Genomic DNA, 19,356 nt, shown 5'->3' on the forward strand with positions numbered 1-19,356 from the left:
ATGGGAGGGTCGTAGGGTCCAACAGAGAAAGGAGGACAAGCAGAGGGTGGATCTGCGGCTGCGCGGCTCCCTGACACCTGCCGGCAGGTGGATCCGGCCGCGCGGCCAGGCGCGCGCTCCGGGGACAGAGGTTTCCCGCCTCCCTTCTCGGAGTTGATCCACCCGGGCCTGAGCTCCTCTGCTCTCTCAGGCCCAGCTAGCGGCCCAAACTACGAACTCGCCCTGGTCTCGACTTCTTTTGTCATGGATTTGGGGTGTCAGTTCTCTGGGGACGGAGAAGGGTCGGAGGCTCTCGAGAGGGGGCGGTGCCTTCCCGCCGACGCCAGCCCAGCACTCGGGCGCCACCACGCGTCCCGCGGGCCGCCCTGCAGCTCCGGCTCCGGGACACCGTTTCGGACTCTGGGCCGCGCGCCGCGGGGTGCGGGGTCCCGGGCCCCCAGGGTCTGGGCGGAGCCGACCTGCTCCAACCGTTCCCGGGAGCCGGGAGTGTGCGCTGCGCGGCGGCGGCTCCGCGGCCGGCCCCTCCCGGGCTGGGTAGGAGAGAGGAAGCCCCGCTCGGCGCCGTCTATGTGCTTCTGCAGTTTGGGAAGGACCGGGTTTTCCCGGGAAGGAGCCCGGCTCAGCTGTGTCGACCCTGGGACGTCTCCTTTCCCTTTCCTTCTAGAAGAAACAGCGTGTCCTAGCCTTCCGTAGGGAAAGGCGCTCGTCACCGTTGGTTCGTGGTGACTTTAAAGTACGTAAGTAAAGCGAGCCCGCCAAGGCGGGCCGGTTAGCTCAGTTGGTTAGAGCGTGGTGCTAATAACGCCAAGGTCGCGGGTTCGATCCCCGTACGGGCCACGCTGTGCGCTGTTTTTCCTTTTGCGGTTACCCCGTCACGTGGAATCTGCAGCCCTACAGCCCTACGGAGAGTTCTACGCCGCCACTGCCGAGCGGTGCTTCTGGAAGCCTTGTTTTTGTGAAAGAAGCAATGGCGCCCGAGAGTCCGGCTGGAAGGGCTTGTAAAGGAACGGAGGGAGGGAACGCGGGGCGGTAGGGACGGTCACAGGGCCTGCGCCCCTCGGGAGACCCTGCCCTGCGGCAGTCCGGGCTTCCGGAGGCGCTCGCCGCCGCGGCCGCTCCCTCCGTCCGGAGTGGGGGCCGCCCCGGACCCCCGGAAAGAGCAGGAGCTCGGGTCAAGGCCGCGCACGCTCGGCGGGCGCGCGGGAAGCCTCGGGCCGCCTCGGGTCCTAGCGCCCGCCCGGTCCTTTTCCGGAGGTCCTGCCCCGGGTCCTAGCGCCCGCCGATCTTTCCCGGAGTTCCTTCCACCTGCTTCTCCAGGCCGCTGGCTCTGCCCCGCTGGCCGCCCACGTGCTCTGCGCTTCCCCCTGTTGCCGAGTTCCGGGCAGCCACGAAAGTGACATGAGCCATACTGATTAAATAGTAACGTAAGCAGGGCCTGGAGCGTGGGGCCGGGGACGTTAGGAGATGCTCAGTGAATCCCAGAAAGCGGGGCTTCGTCTGTGTGGTCAGTGCTGCATCCTCTAGGTCAAGAACAGTGCCGGGCGCAAAGCTAAAGGCTGAAAAACCTATTTTAAAAAACTAATAAGGAATATTCAGTACTTCATTGTATGTGAAATACCGCACCCACAGATGTGAAGTACGAGGACTCGACAGGCCGATGCTGACCTGGGCGGACCTGCGCTCGCCCACAGCCTGCGAGGAGACTCAGCCCCGCGCCCACAGCACGGAGCCCGGCCCTTCTACCCCTTCCTGCGAGCCTGATGAGCCTCCCGTCTGGCTCGGGATAAGGTAATACCTTCTCGGATCAGTAACTACATGGGCTGTCTCCCCCGTGGAAGGAAGTGCCACCCTCACTTTCTTGTATATTCTCCGCAGCTGTAAATATGAATATGCATTTCTCTCAGTGTGGCATAGAGTGTTACATTGTGCGCACTGTTTCGCATCCTGCTTTTTCCTACTCTCTGTGTCTTGGAGCATCTACACAGAGGCGGCACACGGCACAGCCACTGTTATACGCTATTAGGACACAGCCTATTTTCAGTCGAGTTGGTCCGGCTGGCCAGAAGCTGAATGAGAACTTTTCAATCCATTTCCCCCCTGAGTCGGCAGGTACACAAGCAGGGCTGGAGAGAGGACGGGAAGAGGACACCTTTCTTCCATTTTCTGTGATAATGTGGATAAAACACTTTCTGTGCGAAACCGTAGGATATTTCAAATAGTACTGAAGTAAGAGCTCCAAACACACCGTTGATCGAAGGAAATTTTGTGTAGATGTGTTCAAAGGTAATTTTCAGGAAAAGGTAAGAGGATGAGTCAGATAGATACACAAATGAGCATGTTGCTAGACAATAGGATATTTTCAACTGTTTCAGTTCACAAAAGTGAAGTCTACTAAACTGTTACAACTCCTAGCATAGATCCTTAAGAGGAAAGAGAAAGGGCTTCTTTGTAGATCCAGAAGGTAGAATCCTATAGCAGCTTGCACACTGTTCCAAACAAAGACTAAGTCATCCCTCAGTCAGTCCTATGTAATTCTTGTTCCACCAGATCTTGAGTTAACAGGGTGTCAGGGTAAATGACAACGTGTTTCTCTGTTTCTATAGGGAAAAGTGCCCTTGTCTCCCCTCCCTGTGCTATGCAGGGTCTCCGTGGACACCTAGTCAATCTGAGTCTTTACTGGAATCTTCAGAATAGAGATAGATATCTCTATGGATTAAGTTCAGTCTTCAGTGTTTACAGTGTAGAGTATCTCTAAGGCTATGGGCCAGATAGCCTCTAGATAGGTAAAAATGTGCCTCCAGGATTAGCTCAGGGGTCCGTCATGAGATTTCCGGGAGACCGTCATAGGGTGCAGCCACTGGCTTCTCAAGGAGATACAGAGAAGTTCCTATTCTTTCTTCAGCTTTACTATAAACAAGGAGTGAGGTTCTGACATAATTTTGTTGTCACTTTGGTGCCGCCATGTACATAACGCGAACACTTAGTAAAGTGTGTTCTCTCTCTTCTCTGATCAGGAAGCATCTTTCTGCTGGCCGAGTCCCTTCATCGCCCCGGCACAGTTTCCAGAACTCAGGGGGCTTCTGGAGCAGAATTCTGGAATTCCGGGCTCGGTAGGATGGTTATGGGCGCAACGTTGTTGAAGCCACGCCATCGGGAGTCTATAGCCAAGCATATCTGGTGGTGTGGTCTTCTCCTGTGAGGCTTTGAAGACTTGTGCTTTGTTGAAGATAAAGCTGGCCTGTGGCTGATTGCAGATGCTTTCAGGGAAGTGAAGTAAAACAGAATGACTATGTATAGGTGTCAGAAGATTTCAAGGGGCCGTAATTAATTTATTACTTAACGATTTTCAAAAGCAAAAGATCTGGTGAGAATTCATAACGAGGAGACTGCCACTAAGGAGTTTCGGTTGTTTCTGTGATACAAAAACGAGATGAGAAAGCCAATCCAAAATAAGTTTTGGACAGGGGTGCCTGGGTGGCTCTGTCGGTTGAGCGTCCTACTTCGGCTCAGGTCATGATCTCACGGTCTGTCAGTTCGAGCCCCGTGTTGGGCTCTGTGCTGACAGCTCAGAGCCTGGAGCCTGTTTCAGATTCTGTGTCTCCCTCTCTCTCTGCTCCTCCCCCATTCATGCTCTGTCTCTCTCTGTCTCAAAAATAAATAAACGTTAAAAAAATTAAAAAAAAAAAAGCAAAATAAGTTTTGGACAAAATAGCTACAGACATAGTGACCTACCATATGTTCAAAGGAGATAGAAAACACTGCATGGGATTTATAGCAGTGGATGAACACAATTTCCGCAGAGAAAAAGTCTCGAAACAGACATATAATAATCCTGAGACCTAATATGCTGCAAATATACAAATCACATAGTAAGAATAATATAGCACCAATATGAGACAGTTGTGGTAAGTCTGGAGTAAGTTCTACATACTTCTACATTAATTAGACTCCACAGGCAAGTGATGTAAATCCCATTTGAAATTCAGAAGCCCAGAAGATGCCAGATTCAAGTTAAAGAAGTAAAGTTGCGACCAAGTAAACGTTTAAAAAAACAGCTAAAATTATGACTGACTACACTTCACTACTGTCGTCTAATATCAGAGAAAACAGCACCAGGACTTTCTATGTTGATAGAAACATGTCATGGGCAGTAAGAGCACTGATAAGTCTCCAGGAATTTCCCATTCGGTGTACAATTTCTGAAATATTTATATTAACGTTTTAGCCATGCAAATCTGACTTAGGGAAGCCTAGGCCTTTCTCCTCCTCCTCCTCCTCCTCCTTCTTTTCCTCCTCCCCCTCCCCCTCCTTCTGGCATCCCTTCTGATTTTCACCTCTTCCTGTGCAACTCATCAATAATAGCATATCAAATAGCCCTGGTTCTCTTCACTATCTGTCTTTTTGCAAGGGGACAGAACGCATCGTTAGGATTTTCCAGGCACCTTCGGGGAAGTCTCAACCACAGGTGTAGGTGGAAACAGTACCTTGAGAGTTTTATTTGACATTTAGGATTCGATTTGGGGAAGGCAAAGGTTAAAACCGATCAGAACATTTGAACACTTAGGAGAGGAAACAAACCATGATTGCTGGAGAAATTACGTGGTTATTGGTTTCAAAGTTACAATAAAACAGTTAAAACTAAGCACAGAAGGTAACATGACTGTAAACGACGTTATTCCTATGTAAAAAACCTTTGTTTTCTTCAGGAAGGCCGACACAACCAGTGTAAACTATAAAGGTTATTCTGCTAAAAAACAGAATATTTGCTCTCGGAGAAGGTTACACAGGGGAAACAGAAAGAACCGGTCATTTATGGGTGAGGGCACCGAGCAGTTAACCAAAGGAACAAACACACCAAAGTGAAGCAAACCTTCCGAGACTTTGGTATATTCCGTGGCTCTTCAAACTCAGGTATTCTAAATGGAGATAAATAAAATTAACCTGCCAATTTTGCCCATCGTTATGTTCTTCCACACCCTGGGACAATCTGGCACTGTCCTGGCTTCAGGAGTCCACGAGGTTGGAACTGATTTCACACTATTGCCGAGATGTTACCAACATGGGTTGTGTCCGACTGTGCTATCTCCACATGCGCTAAGAAGTACGATTTTTTAAACTGCGTGTTGGGATTGTTTGTAATGGAACAAGCCTTTCAAGTCAAGTTCGTATTTTAGATACTTAAACCTTCAAGACGTAGTTTATTCAATTGCTTACAGTGTTTTTCAACTGCAGCTTTCCAGCGTAAAGGGCCCGTGAAATCCCAGGCTTCTGACCTGCCTCCCAGGGGAACCGACTGGAACGCTGAAGAACGAAACAAGAAACAGGAGGCTCTCGCGATGTAATTGATCCTCAGCGTGAGAAGTGTTCTGCCCGTTCCAGAATGTACATGTTAGGTAAACGAACAAACAGATCCTTAAAAGCCATAGTTCAGGATTTGATTCACAAATCTGTTTAAAAACCAAGGCCGCTGCTGGTAAACGGTCAGATATTCTTATTTCCAAATATTTTTCCTTTCGTTTGAGGCCTTTTTGTTTGTTTATTTTGATCTGTCTGTCTTGCTTTCTCGGATCCGTTCTAATTGTTATCTAAGATTTCCTGTCCTCTATAAAAAAAAAAAAAATCGTCACTGAATCTGTTATCTTGCAAACCTTGAAACGTTGGCATCCTGTGTTCTGTGTCGTCTTCTGTCATTCCTCCTGACTTCCTGCCTCCTCCTGTCCTAAATGTGGCAAGAGAGAGAGGAGAGACGATTCCATTTCCTTACCCATCAATCAGGCCGCGAGTGGGGTCTGCGGATGAGCTAATACTGGAGGAGGCCTCCCTGTAACTGTCGTGACTTTGGAGCATCGGACAGTGTTACGTGGGCAGAGTTTGGCCCTCGGTTTGTGAGTTTGACTTCCTACTTCAGACACGGAGTGTTCGGGGTCACTTCCTGACATACCTGTGGCATATCTGTCCCTCCCCGCCCAAGTTTCTGGTAGGGAATGGGCAGGAGTGACACTAATATGTGATGTCTGGGTTCCCAAGGTGTTTTCAGCCTCCACTGGATCGGGTTCACAAGCAGCAATCCTGCAGAATTAGAGGTACTCGAGGCTTGTGACTGAGGTGGGAAAGACGGTGCCCCGCTGCCTCTCTGAGGTCTTCGCCGAGACCCCGGTAACGAGCGAGTAAGAAGGAAAAACCGACCGAAGTTTGTTAACCCGTTTGCCCCGGGTACAGGTGGGGACACCCGGGGAGAACAAGTAACTGTCGCCGTGGCTTAGAAGTCCAGCTTACGCGGCATCTTCAACAAAGAACAGTGGATTTGTGGTGAAGTCATGGGACAAAGGAACGCGTGTCAGGCCAAGGGCGGAGAGACAGGCCAGTCAGTAAAGTTTGTTATTTGATTTCCAGGCTGTTGGGGTCTAAGGTTGTCTGGGGGTGAACCTCCGTCTTTCCCGGCAGAGAGGGCACAAGGGCCTCTTGGCAAACTTCTGTCCTAATTCCTCCCTCTCGCTTTCAGCTCACAATAATCCTTGTGCCCAAGTGGCATATCTGGGGGTGGCCTAGTCCGCCACCTTTGCTGTCTTGTTTGTTCACATTCCTTTGGAAGTTGGGAGGGGGGAACTGCTATGAATAAACGATGAACTCAGGGTTGCTGCGGTGTGAACGGGACGCCGGGCGCCGGGCTGGGCCGCTTGCGCTAGGTGAAGGGACAGTGACTCTCAGGGGACCCCAGTCAGAACCTTCGAGGTCTCTACATAAAACGGAAAAGCCCAGTGCGCAGGCCAGGGCTCCGTAGATTCAGGAAGGCGCCGGTCTGTTTGTGGTTTATTTCCTCCCCGAGCTCCAGTCTCTCCCCTTGCCCAGAGTGTGCGTCTGATCCACAAAGGCGGCGGTTCCCGGGCCCGCACAAAACCAAAGTGGCGAGGGTCCAGGTCTGGCCGCTGTTCTCTTACTTGATCTCAAAAAATAAAATTGGAGTCTGACTCAAGCCAGACACCCTGGCTTATTCCCTGCCTGACACGGACAACCACACTCCCTCAGCTGAAGATGTCCCAGGTTCAGAGATCTGGGACCGAACCTCCAAGCCACAGTGTGGCGCATTGCTTTCTATCTCTACCGCAAGGCACCTGTCACTCAGTTCTTAACCCAGTCTTACCTGCCATCTGCAAACCCGTCACCTTCTATCAACTACAGAAACCTTCCTCATTTTCCCTTCACCCCAGGCCCTCATAATGGGATGGCAGTGACCTGGCAAGAGACTCTCCTCGCCTGGAATAACAATTCAGCGCGGGCTCACCCGCCACACAGATTCTTTAATGCCCCTCCGACATATTTAGTGGCACCTTCCACTATGGAAAAACAGAAAACTAAACAAAGAAGGCCCCGCTGGGATTCGAACCCAGGATCTCCTGTTTACTAGACAGGCGCTTTGACCAGCTAAGCCACAGAGCCCCTTTTTGAGTTTATGTTCAGTTATATCATATTTATACCGTTTTCTGTGAGTTGTAGCAACTTGTCAGAAACTCACTTGATTTTGTGACCGAGAGACGATATCTGTGTTTCCGAGCTTGTACTTAAACGGAAACCTCCAACATTTAAAGAAGATGCATTCTTCAATGCAAGAAAGGTTTAAGATTTTTCAAATTAAAAATGGGTTAAATTCCTATTTCATGGCGACTCTCGCCATCTAGAGGACGTGTTGGTTATTGCAACACATTTTAATTTTGTTTCTTCTTTAAATCCTTTGTCCGCAATCGGGAGTCACTAGCCGGTCAAGCCCTTTTCTAGGTATGGGCTATAGAACAGTGAACAAAAAATAGACAAAACTTTCTTTTCTGACAGAATTTGTGTTCTAGAGGGAGGTGAAGAAAACACGTTCCAACGATTTGCCCCAACCCCTACCCCCCCACCCGCCAGAGAGACAAGGAGGGATGTAAGAACGAATCCGACTACTGCCAGGTTACAAACCCACGGGGCGACCTTCTGAGCTGATTTCCCGCACTGGAGCAAGACTGTCACGCGTCCCTCTGTTATATCTAACTTGGCTCAGGACAGCAAGCAGAGACGAGCACACACCGAGGCAGATTTGGGGCCGCCCTGCTTCCAGCGTGCCCAGACCAGCCACTGTCAGGCCCTTTCTTTCCAAGACAGTCTGGACCCCAACAGATCTGTTGCTCGGTGGGGAGTTCTGCAGGAGGACACTTTACTCCTGGCACAGTCTCGTTCCGTTCGCGGATTGACCCGCTGGGTTAAAACCGCCTTGGTCTCTGTCTTTGTCAAGACAGAAGGACTGAGAAGAGGGTACGGAGAAGGAGAAATCGGGGCAGAGTGTGACAGATAACCCCCACGGGATGCTGTGGGATCTGGGCTTGGTGCAGGGTGGGGGGGTCTTAGCAGAGTCACATGACCTGTCCTCTGACAGGTTCTGCGCCAGGTGGACGAAAGCAGAAGGGGACTGTGGCACCTGGGGCCCGAGTGCGGCTCAGCGTGGAGAGAGCAGGTGGGGCCGTCATCCTGAGACGTTTAGATGCTGCTTTGTGCGTTCTGAGCGACAAGGGCATGTGCGTTCCTGGGCAGCCACAAAGGACAAGACGCTGCAGGGGTGACAGATCACTTCGGAGATCTCCTGGGGACAGGCAGATCTCTGTACACCTGCTTTCCTCTGGAAGCCCCGCCCCTCTGGCTCTCTTCCCAGCCAGCCTAGCCTGTACCTAACCCGGTTGGCCTTTTCTTGTGTCGCTTGAGGGTTATGCTTGCCCTTGGTCCCCAGGTCCTGCTGCCATTCCTCTCCTGGTACCAGCTCGTTTGTTTACGGTACGGCCATTTTGAGGTGTATTTTTTGCAAAGTTGAAATTCCGTGCACATATGTTACACATTTACATAAATGGCATATTATCTAGTTTTATGCCTTCCAAAAAGATTATGACTAGGTACGCCAATTTGACAACAAATTATGTTTAAAAACACGTACTGACCTCAAGATCCGTCAGAGTTGTCCTGTGCTCCGAAGTCATTGCTTCTAATGCCGTATAAATTCCCATAGTGGGCGCTCCCACTGTCTCCCCTCTTCCGTCCCAGTGATGGACTCACCCAGGTTGCCTCCACTGCCCCCCGCAGGCCCCCCCCCCCCCAATTCCAAATAACACCGCCTTTTCATCCACCCCCTTTACATACGTGGTGGAGGGTTTCACTGGGATGTGCGTGTAGGAGCAGAATGGCTAAGTAATCCCAGCGTGCTCTCCAGTCCACACTCCACCGCTGTGCGCGCCCCTTTATCCTGGTCTCGACGCTCAGCACGAGTCAGCTGTCTACTTTGTAATCTAATATGTGTCGAGCGATGCGTCTCATCACTGTTGCTTCGAAGTTTGCCTTTATGTTTTCTAAAGATTTGGAGCATCTGTTTATATGTGTGTTGGCCATTGGCATGGACTCTTATAATCCGCCTGTGTTCTTACTGAGGCTGATGGACCCTTCATGTTGATTCGCAGGGGCTGTGTGGTGTATCGTGGGTATTAGACCGCTGTGAATCTGGGATCTGGAAAGATCATCCACTGTTATGTTACCCACTGGCCTGTTGATGGAGGAACCTAATGGCGGATCCTTATTTTGTTAAGGGTTTGTCTTTCCCCCTGCCCCATGGTTTGCCCTTTTGAGGTTAGGCTTAAAGGGCCTTTCTCTGTTACTAAGTTAAAAACTGTTCTCCTCTCTAAACAAAAAAATGTGTCGATTTTCTTTTTCACGTTTGAGACGTCGATCCATCTACTTTTCTAGATAAGTGTACTGGTTTTTTATGACAATCTGTTGGAATTGTGTCTTCCGGTTCTCAAGAGTTTTTTGGTTCGGTAAGGGTGCCCAGCAGGTGAACTTGCTCACTTAGCGTCCTATGTTTCCTTTCCCTTAGCTGCTTCACGTTTTTTACGCAATTTCATATTTCATAAAATTATGTGTTTTTCCTGTTAGAACATATGTCTGCAAGGTTGGGGAGAATCTGATTATTCCCTAACACACAGTACAAGTCATAGCATGGAAAGAATACATTTTAGTTTATTTTTATTATTTTTTAGAAGTGTATTTACTTATTTTGAGAGAGAGAGGGGCAGAGAGAGAGAATCCCAAGCAGGCCCTGTGCTGTCAGCACATAGCCTGATGCAGGGCTCGATCCCACATACCGTGAGATCATGGACCTGAGCCAAAGTCAAGAGTGAGACGCTTAACCGACTGAGCCACCCAGGCGCCCGTGTAAAGAATATATCTTAATAAAACACTGTCTGAATGATATTTTATGAATTTCCCAGCAGAGAACCTTGCAAAGATTTGGTTTTTGTTTATATTCTTGTAAGCCTGGGCCTAAGTGGCGTAGAACTCTGACGTCAATGGCAGGCTCCCTAAGCTGAAAACAAGGATTTTGGTTCCTGGAAGAAAAAGACAGGAGGACCCCAGTTCTAAGTTGCTGTGACGGATGAGTGGGGAAGGTTCTGAACTTAAAGTCTGCGGGGGTCCAAGCCTTGCTTGTGGCACACAATCTTGTCTTCTAATTGATCCTTTTCAATACGGACTGGAAACCCCTCTTATTGGTTCCGGAAAACCTATGCATTTCTGTTTTTGTTCTCAGGCTCTTTGCTTATTTTTCTCTCTCCTGTAATCCTGCACCTTAGGACAAGAGCTGGGGGCAAAAATCCTGCTAGGCAGCATTTAATGGGGGCACGACTGGATCTTTGCATCGCGGTCTCCGCCCACCACGGATTCGGCATAACCGTCTCCAGTCCGTCAGCGTCTAAGTCTGCTGTAATTTGATTCTAAGCAGAAATGAAAACAGAAGAGCCTGGACAACACCAAGGAACACCCAGGATTACATGGCCCACACACAGCGTCCTGGGCCTCGTGGCCCTCACCGGTGACTTGACTGTCAAAAGGCTCCCAGCCCTTCACCGAGGTTCTGGAGAGTGGGGCCTGGAGTTTGCCTGAGACGGTCACAGCCGCATTGTGTCAGAGGAAGGGAGAGAGAGATAAAGAGAGAAAGATTGTGTAAGGGAGGTAAAATCTCTCTTCTAAGCTTTTAGGGTTTCTGGCCGGGCCTACATATTAAACTGATATAAAACAGGTTAATAGAAACACACATTTCATGAAGCAATTTTGACATGGGGGGGGGGGTGCTCACACAAAGTCTCAAAGCAGTTAGAGCCCGGTGCTCACGTGCTAGGTTGCAGGCACGTTGGGAAAGCCGGGCAAGAGAAGGGGTTTGGGCCTAGGGCAGTGAGCCGGGGCCAAGTGAGTAGCAGGTAAGGGTTGGTTTAACCGGGTTCGGTGCAGATTTCTCCTGGCCTGGTCTCGGTGATCAGAAGGGTCCTTCCCCCTGGGGCAGGGAGGGCGCCTCTCACCTGGCTCCTTCACCCCCTGCTCTCAGGAAAAAGGCAAGCGAGAGAGTTCTTCCTTCCCCTCCTGTTTTTCCAGCGCCTTTAACTCAGAATAATCAATATGCCAGACATGCGTACTTGGGGGTCGCGGCTCGAAACCAGGCGCGTCTTGAACCAGCGGAGGAACCCGGAGTAGCCCCGGCGCCCCGAGGGGGCACCAGTCGAGAACGCTGCCGCCCCTAGTTTCTTCTCGCGTGTTCCCACGGGACTTGGCTCGAGGATGTTTCAAGCTGGGGCGCGAGCGGGACGCGCCGGGGGGCGCAGTCCGGGGCCGCGACTCCCTCGGCGCGGACGGGCTCGTTCTCTTTCCGGGGCGGTGCGGGGGGCACTAGAAACAGTTTTCCTTCGACGTGTTTGCTCGGAAACTTTTGTATGGAGAGACCTGCAGGCTTCTGCCGGCTTGCGGTTCCATAGTGTAGTGGTTATCACGTCTGCTTTACACGCAGAAGGTCCTGGGTTCGATCCCCAGTGGAACCAGCTCTGGTGGCGCTTCTTTTCCGCGCCCGGTCGGACGCAAACCGAGCGGGCTTGCCCTTCAGTTTTAGCGGCTTTTTTTTTTTTTTTTTTTTTTTTTTTTTTTTTTTTTTAAACTTTAGGCTTTGACAGCGCCGATGGAAAACCAGAACCGCGAACCTCTCGGGAGATTCACCTTCATACATCACTCAGCTGGAGGCGGGTGCAGCAGCGTCAGGGGGTCCCAGAAAAAGAGTCTCGTTTCCTGCCACGTCCAGCCGCCGTCAGAGGCAGAAAGGAACCGGCGTCCGTGAAGCCCGAGTTTTCTCCCCAAGACACCGAGCGCCCGATGTGCAGGGATTCCTAAAACCGCAAACCTGAGCGAGGGATTCAGGTCAGCAGTGCGCAGCCTGGGCCTCCGGGCCGGGGCGACCCGCCTCCCGGCCGCGAGCGCCGGACGCGGTAGAGGGGGGCGGTTCTGCGCTGCAAACAAGGGACACCGACCTCCCGGGGCCTCCCGGACCGGCTCCAGTCCTCCTCCACCACAGACACCCGGAGCTGCCAGTCCCCTTGCGAGTGCTCTGCTCTTGACTAGGCATGGAGAAGCCAGCGTTGTTACGTATTTGAAGACTATGTTACAGAAAGGGAATAAAAGACGGGGGAGAAGAGCCGTGAGGATCAAGGCTACGATAGAACCATGCGGAGAACAAACGGATATGCCCAGAGAGGTGGGAGACCGCACTGAATGCCGAAACAGGCCTGTCGACACGGGGAAAGAGGCTTCTGTAAAAGAAAGAGGTATTAGCAGAAATGAAAAATCCACAAAGCGGATCATAAAGTGTGGTAGTATCCTGGAAGATCAAAAACACAGTGCTGAAGGAGAGAAAAAAAAAAAAATAAGTAGAGGGAAAGCCGAGGATGTGCAAAATTCAAGTAATATTACTTCTAGAAATAATAGGGAAAATGCAAGGAAGAGAACCCCCCCCCCCCCCCCCCCGAATCAGGCACATATCCCAGCCCTACGCAAAAAATTCTAGGTGGTCAGGGATCACTGAATATTCAGTACAAAGGATAAAAATAATCTGATACTTAACTACTGAGGAAACAGAAGAGAGCCTAAAATATTCCAGAGAGGGGGGGAAAAGAAAACACAAAGTGGACCCGTTGACAGACTCACTGACTTTTCAAGATTGAGGCCAGAAGCTAGAAGACAGTGAGGCAGCGGCTTCCAGTCTTCAAGACCAAATCCAGTCTAGATGCCACGTGAAACCCAACTATCCATCAAGTATGAGTGTGGGAGAAGTTTTCAAAAGTGCTTTGCCCTGTGAAACTTACCTTTACTCCTGCCTTCCCCAGGATCTAGGTAAAAATGAAAATGCAAGTCGAGAAACAGGGAGATACAGAAAGTTCCAGATGCAAATGTGAGGCAAGAGGGGGGTGGGATTGCGGGGGTTCAGGAAGGTCTGGGGAGGAATTCTTCCCGGAGGTGCAAAGCTGAGGGAAACTGGGATGTGGAGAGACACCCTCGAAAGAGATTTCAATAACTTGCGCGTGAATTTGGGGTTGAAATAAGACCTATAGAAAGCCGTGCAAGTAAAATTAAGGTCACTCATTCCTTGTGGGAGGAGCAATCGTGGTCTGTTAGGACGATTTCAAACTGGAAAGGAATATATAAGAATTGAAAAGGAATAAATAAGGAATCATCAGTTGCAGATAATATGATATTATCCATAGAGAAAAGAGAGGATCGAGGAACGTTTAAAGTCAATACCTGAGTTTGGCACGCTTGGTACTTACTGTGCGTAATTTTAATTCAGAAACATACAGAAAATAAGGCCTAAAAATTATACCCAAGAATGAATCCGACAAATTGATAATGTTTACACAGGAAGAGTCATAAAATATTATGGAGAGATATCAAAAACTGCTTAAGTCACCACAGAGAAACACTGTATCAAGGGGAGAAAATGCTTTATAAGGGAAAAATACGAAGTCTCTTTAAAATTATATATATTAAATGAGAGTTCCGTCAGAACTCCAACAGATCCTAATACTTGGAAGAACCGGAGAGATTTAGCCAGCTCCGTCATTTTTTAAAATGTTTACTTACTTATTTTGAGAGAGAGCGCGGGAAGGGGCAAAGAGAGAGGGAGCGTGAGAATCCCAAGCAGGCTCTGCACGGTCGGCGCAGAGCCGGACGTGGGGCTCGATCTCACGAACTGGAAGATCTGAACCTAAGTCAAGAGTCGGCTGTTCAACCGCTCAACCGACCGAACCACCCAGGCACCCACGCCAGCTAAATCATTTTTAAAAAGAAGATAAAGAAGGTAGGACGGCTTCCTCTTGTAAATACTAGATGTACCGGAAAGGATAACAATATGCATGCATTTTCGCAGAGATCGAGAAGTAAGCCAGTGGAGCAGAATGGATGGCACAATATCGAGGCCAATAATGAAACCATCATATCCGAGGTGGGCGGCAGGGCGGGTCCAGAGGGCATGTCCACTCTTCATTAAGTCTTCCTGACTCAATTACACGTGTTGGGGAAAAGTCCACACTTCAAAATGTACGTCGAAGTTCAGGATAGGCGGATCAAAGGCTGAAATACGAAAAGCAAAGCGTTTAGGCATTTTAGCTACGGCGGTGGAGGAGGATGGCTAACAATTCTGCCTCGGCCAAGGGACTACCGAGAGCTGTGAGGCAGATCCCACGCGAATCGATGTCTCTCTGTCCCTTGAGCCCGCTCTTACCTGTTCCGTTCAGCTTAGGGCCTGCTGCTGTCCCTCTCGCCTTCCAGCCTCTGTCCGGGGCAGTCTGTCCTGCCCCGGGCCTCACACTTAGAGGAAAGACTGGAGGCCGGGCCTTGGGAGGCCCGCGCGGGTGAGGTTCGGGTCAAGTGTGGGGCGGCCTCTGATGTGTCCGGACGCGGGCCGGGAGCTCGTGCTCACTGCCCAGCTGGTCCCCAGGCGGGACCTGTATGCGCGCAGCTCTCTTGCCCCGGGTTCTTTGTGAGGCCTGGCTATTCCCTTTTACGAGTCTAGCTAAAGCCTGCCTAGGGCCCTGGAGGAAAAGCCCTCCGCCTCTCCTCTTGAAAAGCTTTCCAATCTGTTAGCACGAAGGAGGCGCTGGTGCGGCCTACGTAGAGTCTAGAGTAGAGTCTAGAGTCGGCCTGCTGCCCTCTTGGGAGAAATGGCCCCTGCCCCGGGCGCTCCCTCTGATTTCCGCTCACAGGACAACAGAGCTTCTTGGACGTAAATCTTTCCTTTTCCCGATTCCCTGACTTGTGGCCACGCTTCCTCTGATCTGCCTCCCCCCTGACCTCGCTGCGTGCTTTCCCCGAACGTATATAACCTACTATGGCGAACGTCTTGGCCACGACCGGCTTTACCCGCGGCCTCGCCGAGATCTTGAAATAAACCTTAATCCTGAGGACGGACAAAGAGCTCTTCCTGCTCTTGGCTTCTCCCCATCAAAATGGCACGGCGCGGCGGTCAGGCCCCTTAAAAAGATGCTGACTTTGGCTCCAGTGTCCGCATCATCAGCACCGCGCGAAGCCCTCCCTCCGTGGAGGTCGCGACGCGCTTTCTTGATTTGCCAATAACGACAATGGCTCGTTGGGTCGCTTTGGGGTCTGTACCTCACCGAGCCAGTGCCACCACGCCCGTCACGCCCTTACATCTTCAGAACAGTTGTAGGAAGTGGTAATTCTCCTTCGCTTCCCTTGAGAGAGGAGGACGATGGGGCGCAGAGAAGTTTAAAAGCCGGATCGTGAGTGCCGTCGAGGAGGGCAGTTTCCTGTCTGCGGATGTGGCTGGCATGCTGTGTAGGCGGCTCCCAGACCGATATTCACGCCTACGTAAAAGGACTCCCTGGACGAGGCGGTTTTTATCACCCCCCGCCGCTCAGTTTAGACCGGATTTGCCACTGAGGTTCATTCAACGTTACACAATAGAGCCATGAGCAGAGCATCTAATATATCTAATATAACTCTAATATACATCTAATAGAAACACACACTGGTACCAGGTAAACATACGGGACACGCCAAGCAAGCTCTGGGCCTTTTGAGCAAATCACAGAGCGTAGGTCTTCACCCCGCACTCGCCTGGTGCTACAAGAGAGTTCGGGGCCAGACCGAGGACACCAACCCTCCTGCTACTAAGAGGTGGCCTCTGGGCCACAGCGCATGACCTACTCCTCGGGCCACTAAGAGCTGGAGAACATGTGTTCTGGAGAACTCCCGGACCAAGCCGTTGGTCTCTGTTCTCAACCAGTCTCCTCGTTCACCGGTGGCGAAAGAATCGACAGGAGCTGGTCCTTCTGGGTCCATACGCACTTGACCCCTGTCCTCACCATGTAAAACACGCGCTTGATCCCCGTCCTTGCCCCTGTAAGACTGAGTGGAAGTAACACACATAACAGAGAAAACTGAGTAGATGTGGTACGGGTGACCCTGGGTGACTGGTATGACTGCGGTCGGGCCACTGGGGCTGCCCGTGAGGTGACCCCGGCAGTACAAGAAGCCTCAGTCACAACGTCTCAGAAGCTTTGTGGGTGCGAGCGTCGGACCCTACGTCACCTAGACAGTTGGGGAAGGAACGGGGGCCACTGAAGCCTTAGGAAGGGAAAGCTTTTGGAAATCGGAGATCTTCATGCGGAAATTTGCTCAAAGCTGCTCCAAAAATATGACAAAATAGACAGCAAATAGTATTTTTTTGAGCGTTCAAAATCCACAAGGCCCAGGAGAGAGGAGACGCCATTTGTGGGTTGTCGAGCTCCTGGGAGTTCTTGGGGGTCTGGGGGTCTCCTTCGAGACACCTCCACCTCAGCTCAGCTCTCCCTACACCCGCCTGACCTGTCCACCTGCCCCTTTCTAAATCATTCTGGAAACGGGAGAGGCTAGAGGTAGGGGTTCTTCTTCTGAGCCGTATTCCCCCCCCCTCCCCAATTTTCTCCAGATGATCAGAAGGTCACAGTTTTTCAGCCCTGGCCCAGCCACCATACTCAGCAGGCGTGATTCATAATCAGGCCTTTGTCCCTAGGGAAGACCGCCATCAGCAACCTGGGTCTGCGTTTGGACAGTCATTTCCTCCTGTCGAAAAGGAAAAGGTCTCTATGTGTATTTTTGTCACTTCAGTTTCTTCTTGGGACTTGCAGCCAGTGCCCACAGGGCCACGGGACTTGGGCATGGTTGGGGAGAACAGCACTAAAAAGAGACAGGGATGCCTGAGGTCGGGCTGGTGGTGAAGGACACGGGTCTCAGGCGTCCCCTGGTCGCGATGAAAAAGGCGGGCACCACACACTCCTGCCGTGACTCGGATTCGAACCGAGGTTGCTGCGGCCACAACGCAGAGTACTAACCACTATACGATCACGGCGCGCCACCGCGGGCCACCCGCTCCCGGCCCGGCCTTCCTCCTTTGTCAGCAACGCCTACCTGTGTCGTCGGGAGACACCTGCACTGGGCCGTCCGTCCTTTTTTTTTGAATTGCTCACCCCGAGGACTGCTCCACCCTCCCCGCTCGGATGCTGTGCTCTTGGCGAGCAAACCGAAGGGGAGGAACATTAAGTTCCGCCACATGGACGTGGCCGACCCTGGCGGCCCCTCGCCGGGGGCGGGAACGCTCGCGAACGCACCACTCCCACGTCCCGGCCCACGCGGGTCTCTGCCCGAGTTTTACGACGCGTGGTCCTCTGCGCTCTGGCCGCAGGCTGGAGACGTGCTGCCTCGGAGAGAGGCATCCTGGGACCCCTTTGTGCCCCAACCGGCCGGAATCTGCGGGGCCCGGCGCGCAGTCCGGGTCCGGGGTCTCCGGAGCGCGCGGCTGGGTGCCGCCCGGTGCACCTGCCGGAGGTCGGGAGGGCCCGGCCGGCCTGGGCCCGCACCCCGCGCTGCCCGCAGGGGCTCCGGCCTCGTTCCGGCCTCTTCCTCCTGCCTCCCCGGCTGCCAGAACCGGGACCCGACTGCGCGCTGCCGGCGTGGACCGGAAGCCCCTCGGGACGGCCCTGCCCCCTGGCGGGCTGCCCTGCCCTCTGCCTGCTCTTCACCCGGTTGGATCCAGTAGCTTCAGTTCGTCCGGGAAGCTTTTCCTGACCTCCCCTCTCCTCGCGACACAGTCCTCCCAGTGCAGGTTATCCGTGGCGCACGGGGATGCTCCAAGAGACTCTTGCAAACCTCATGAAGAGTACTACACCCGGGGACTTAGAGTAAGGCCATGGCTTCTTCTAATGGCAACGATTCTTTATGTAAAAGTAGCCTCTGACACCTACTGAGCCATTATAGTTACTGAATGCGTGACGTTGGGACACAAAGTAGATATGTGTCCGCAGATAATCCCCAGGTGGTCTATGATCTACTGAATCATACAACTGGGTACTCACAGTAGCATCTTATTTGAAAGTGAAATTCTATAGATAAGACCAGAACTGAGATGGTCTGGGGTGCGTGTGTGATGCAGTCTGAACTCCTTTGGTATCTGTTCCTACTGCCTGGCTACGCCTCCTTCAACCTCCTTCAGTAAGGTCGTGGTGAACTCCTTAAGACCAGTTAACAGAGGATTGGCAATCATGGCCCGTTTCGATTGGCTTTGCAGAGCATTCTAGCACCAGTAGAACTGGATGGCTGTGCATTGTAAGTTACAACTCAGCCCAAGGGTAAGGGAGATCCTGTCAGCACAGCACTGGGTGTGCATCCGAATGTATTCGAGTCACCCCAAAGTGATTACCAGAGGGCTCCTCCCATGAAGGCTGTTAACCATCAGGTGGAAACGGTGACCTCTCTGTGGGCATCAGTTAACCTCTTTCCCCGGCCAAACAGCGAAGGCAAGATTCTCCCTGTACAGAGTTGGGCAGGTTCACATCAAACGCTCACCAACACCCAGCTGAGTGGGCCACCATCACTGCTGACTGTCCTGCTTGCCAACGGCAGAGGTCGCTGCTGAGCGTCCTTACCGGGTCACTTTCGGGGCTCCATCAAGTGGCCACTAGTTAGCGATTTGATTATACCAGACCCTTCTTTCACGGAGGAAGCACTGATTTTTCCTTACAAGGTAGACACCTATCTGGGGCCTGAATTTGCTTTCCTTGTTCATATGTTTCAGCTCCTACCACTATCCACGGGCCCACGGGATACCCTTCCCGTCATCATGGAACCCCAAACAGTGCCTCTAAGTCGGGCACATACTTTGAGGCAATGGCCTTGTACCCATGGTATTCACCGGTCATAACATGCACGCATCACCCAGAAGCTAGCGGCTTGATAGAACTGTGAAATGGCCTTCTGGAAGCTCATTATGCCACTAACTGAGATGAGGATCTTCAAGTTTTTGTCCTACAGGGTGTTCCTTCCAACCGCGCCTTAAAACAAGGGGCAACACAGAAAGCCATGCCCTCTGTATTCAGAATACACGGATCTGGGAATCGAGGCGTCAAGGTGAGAATGGCCCCTCTCATCATTACACCCGGTAATCCACTAGGAGACTTTTGTATCCCACCCCTGTGAACT

The 19,356-nt window shown here is 51.7% G+C and overlaps 1 long non-coding RNA gene and 4 other non-coding genes across 7 annotated transcripts; 3 read left to right on the top strand and 2 right to left on the bottom strand.

Moving 5' to 3' along the window:
- The first annotated feature begins 1 nt into the window (after position 1).
- On the top strand, positions 2-11,087 carry LOC132666602 (uncharacterized). 3 transcript variants are annotated; one of them, XR_014137685.1, is made up of 7 exons: positions 2-733; positions 1,630-1,788; positions 3,015-3,268; positions 4,711-4,911; positions 5,233-5,393; positions 8,408-8,485; positions 9,474-11,087. It is a non-coding gene; the product is annotated as an uncharacterized LOC132666602 (long non-coding RNA). The 3 variants fall into 3 exon arrangements; XR_009604716.3 differs by lacking the exon at positions 8,408-8,485 and having other exon boundaries at positions 4-733; XR_009604717.2 differs by lacking the exon at positions 8,408-8,485 and having other exon boundaries at positions 4-733; positions 10,641-11,087.
- TRNAI-AAU (transfer RNA isoleucine (anticodon AAU)) lies at positions 764-837 on the top strand. Its single transcript has one exon. It is a non-coding gene; the product is annotated as a tRNA-Ile (tRNA).
- TRNAT-AGU (transfer RNA threonine (anticodon AGU)) lies at positions 7,364-7,437 on the bottom strand. The gene has a single exon. It is a non-coding gene; the product is annotated as a tRNA-Thr (tRNA).
- A 716-nt stretch (positions 11,088-11,803) lies between the features above and the next one.
- On the top strand, positions 11,804-11,876 carry TRNAV-UAC (transfer RNA valine (anticodon UAC)). The gene has a single exon. It is a non-coding gene; the product is annotated as a tRNA-Val (tRNA).
- A 5,282-nt stretch (positions 11,877-17,158) lies between these two features.
- On the bottom strand, positions 17,159-17,230 carry TRNAH-GUG (transfer RNA histidin (anticodon GUG)). Its single transcript has one exon. It is a non-coding gene; the product is annotated as a tRNA-His (tRNA).
- Between the last annotated feature and the right edge of the window lie 2,126 nt (positions 17,231-19,356).

This window comes from Panthera onca, chromosome B2, assembly GCF_046562875.1.
Source record: "Panthera onca isolate mPanOnc1 chromosome B2, mPanOnc1 haplotype 2, whole genome shotgun sequence".
NCBI classification, from domain to species: Eukaryota; Metazoa; Chordata; class Mammalia; order Carnivora; family Felidae; genus Panthera; species Panthera onca.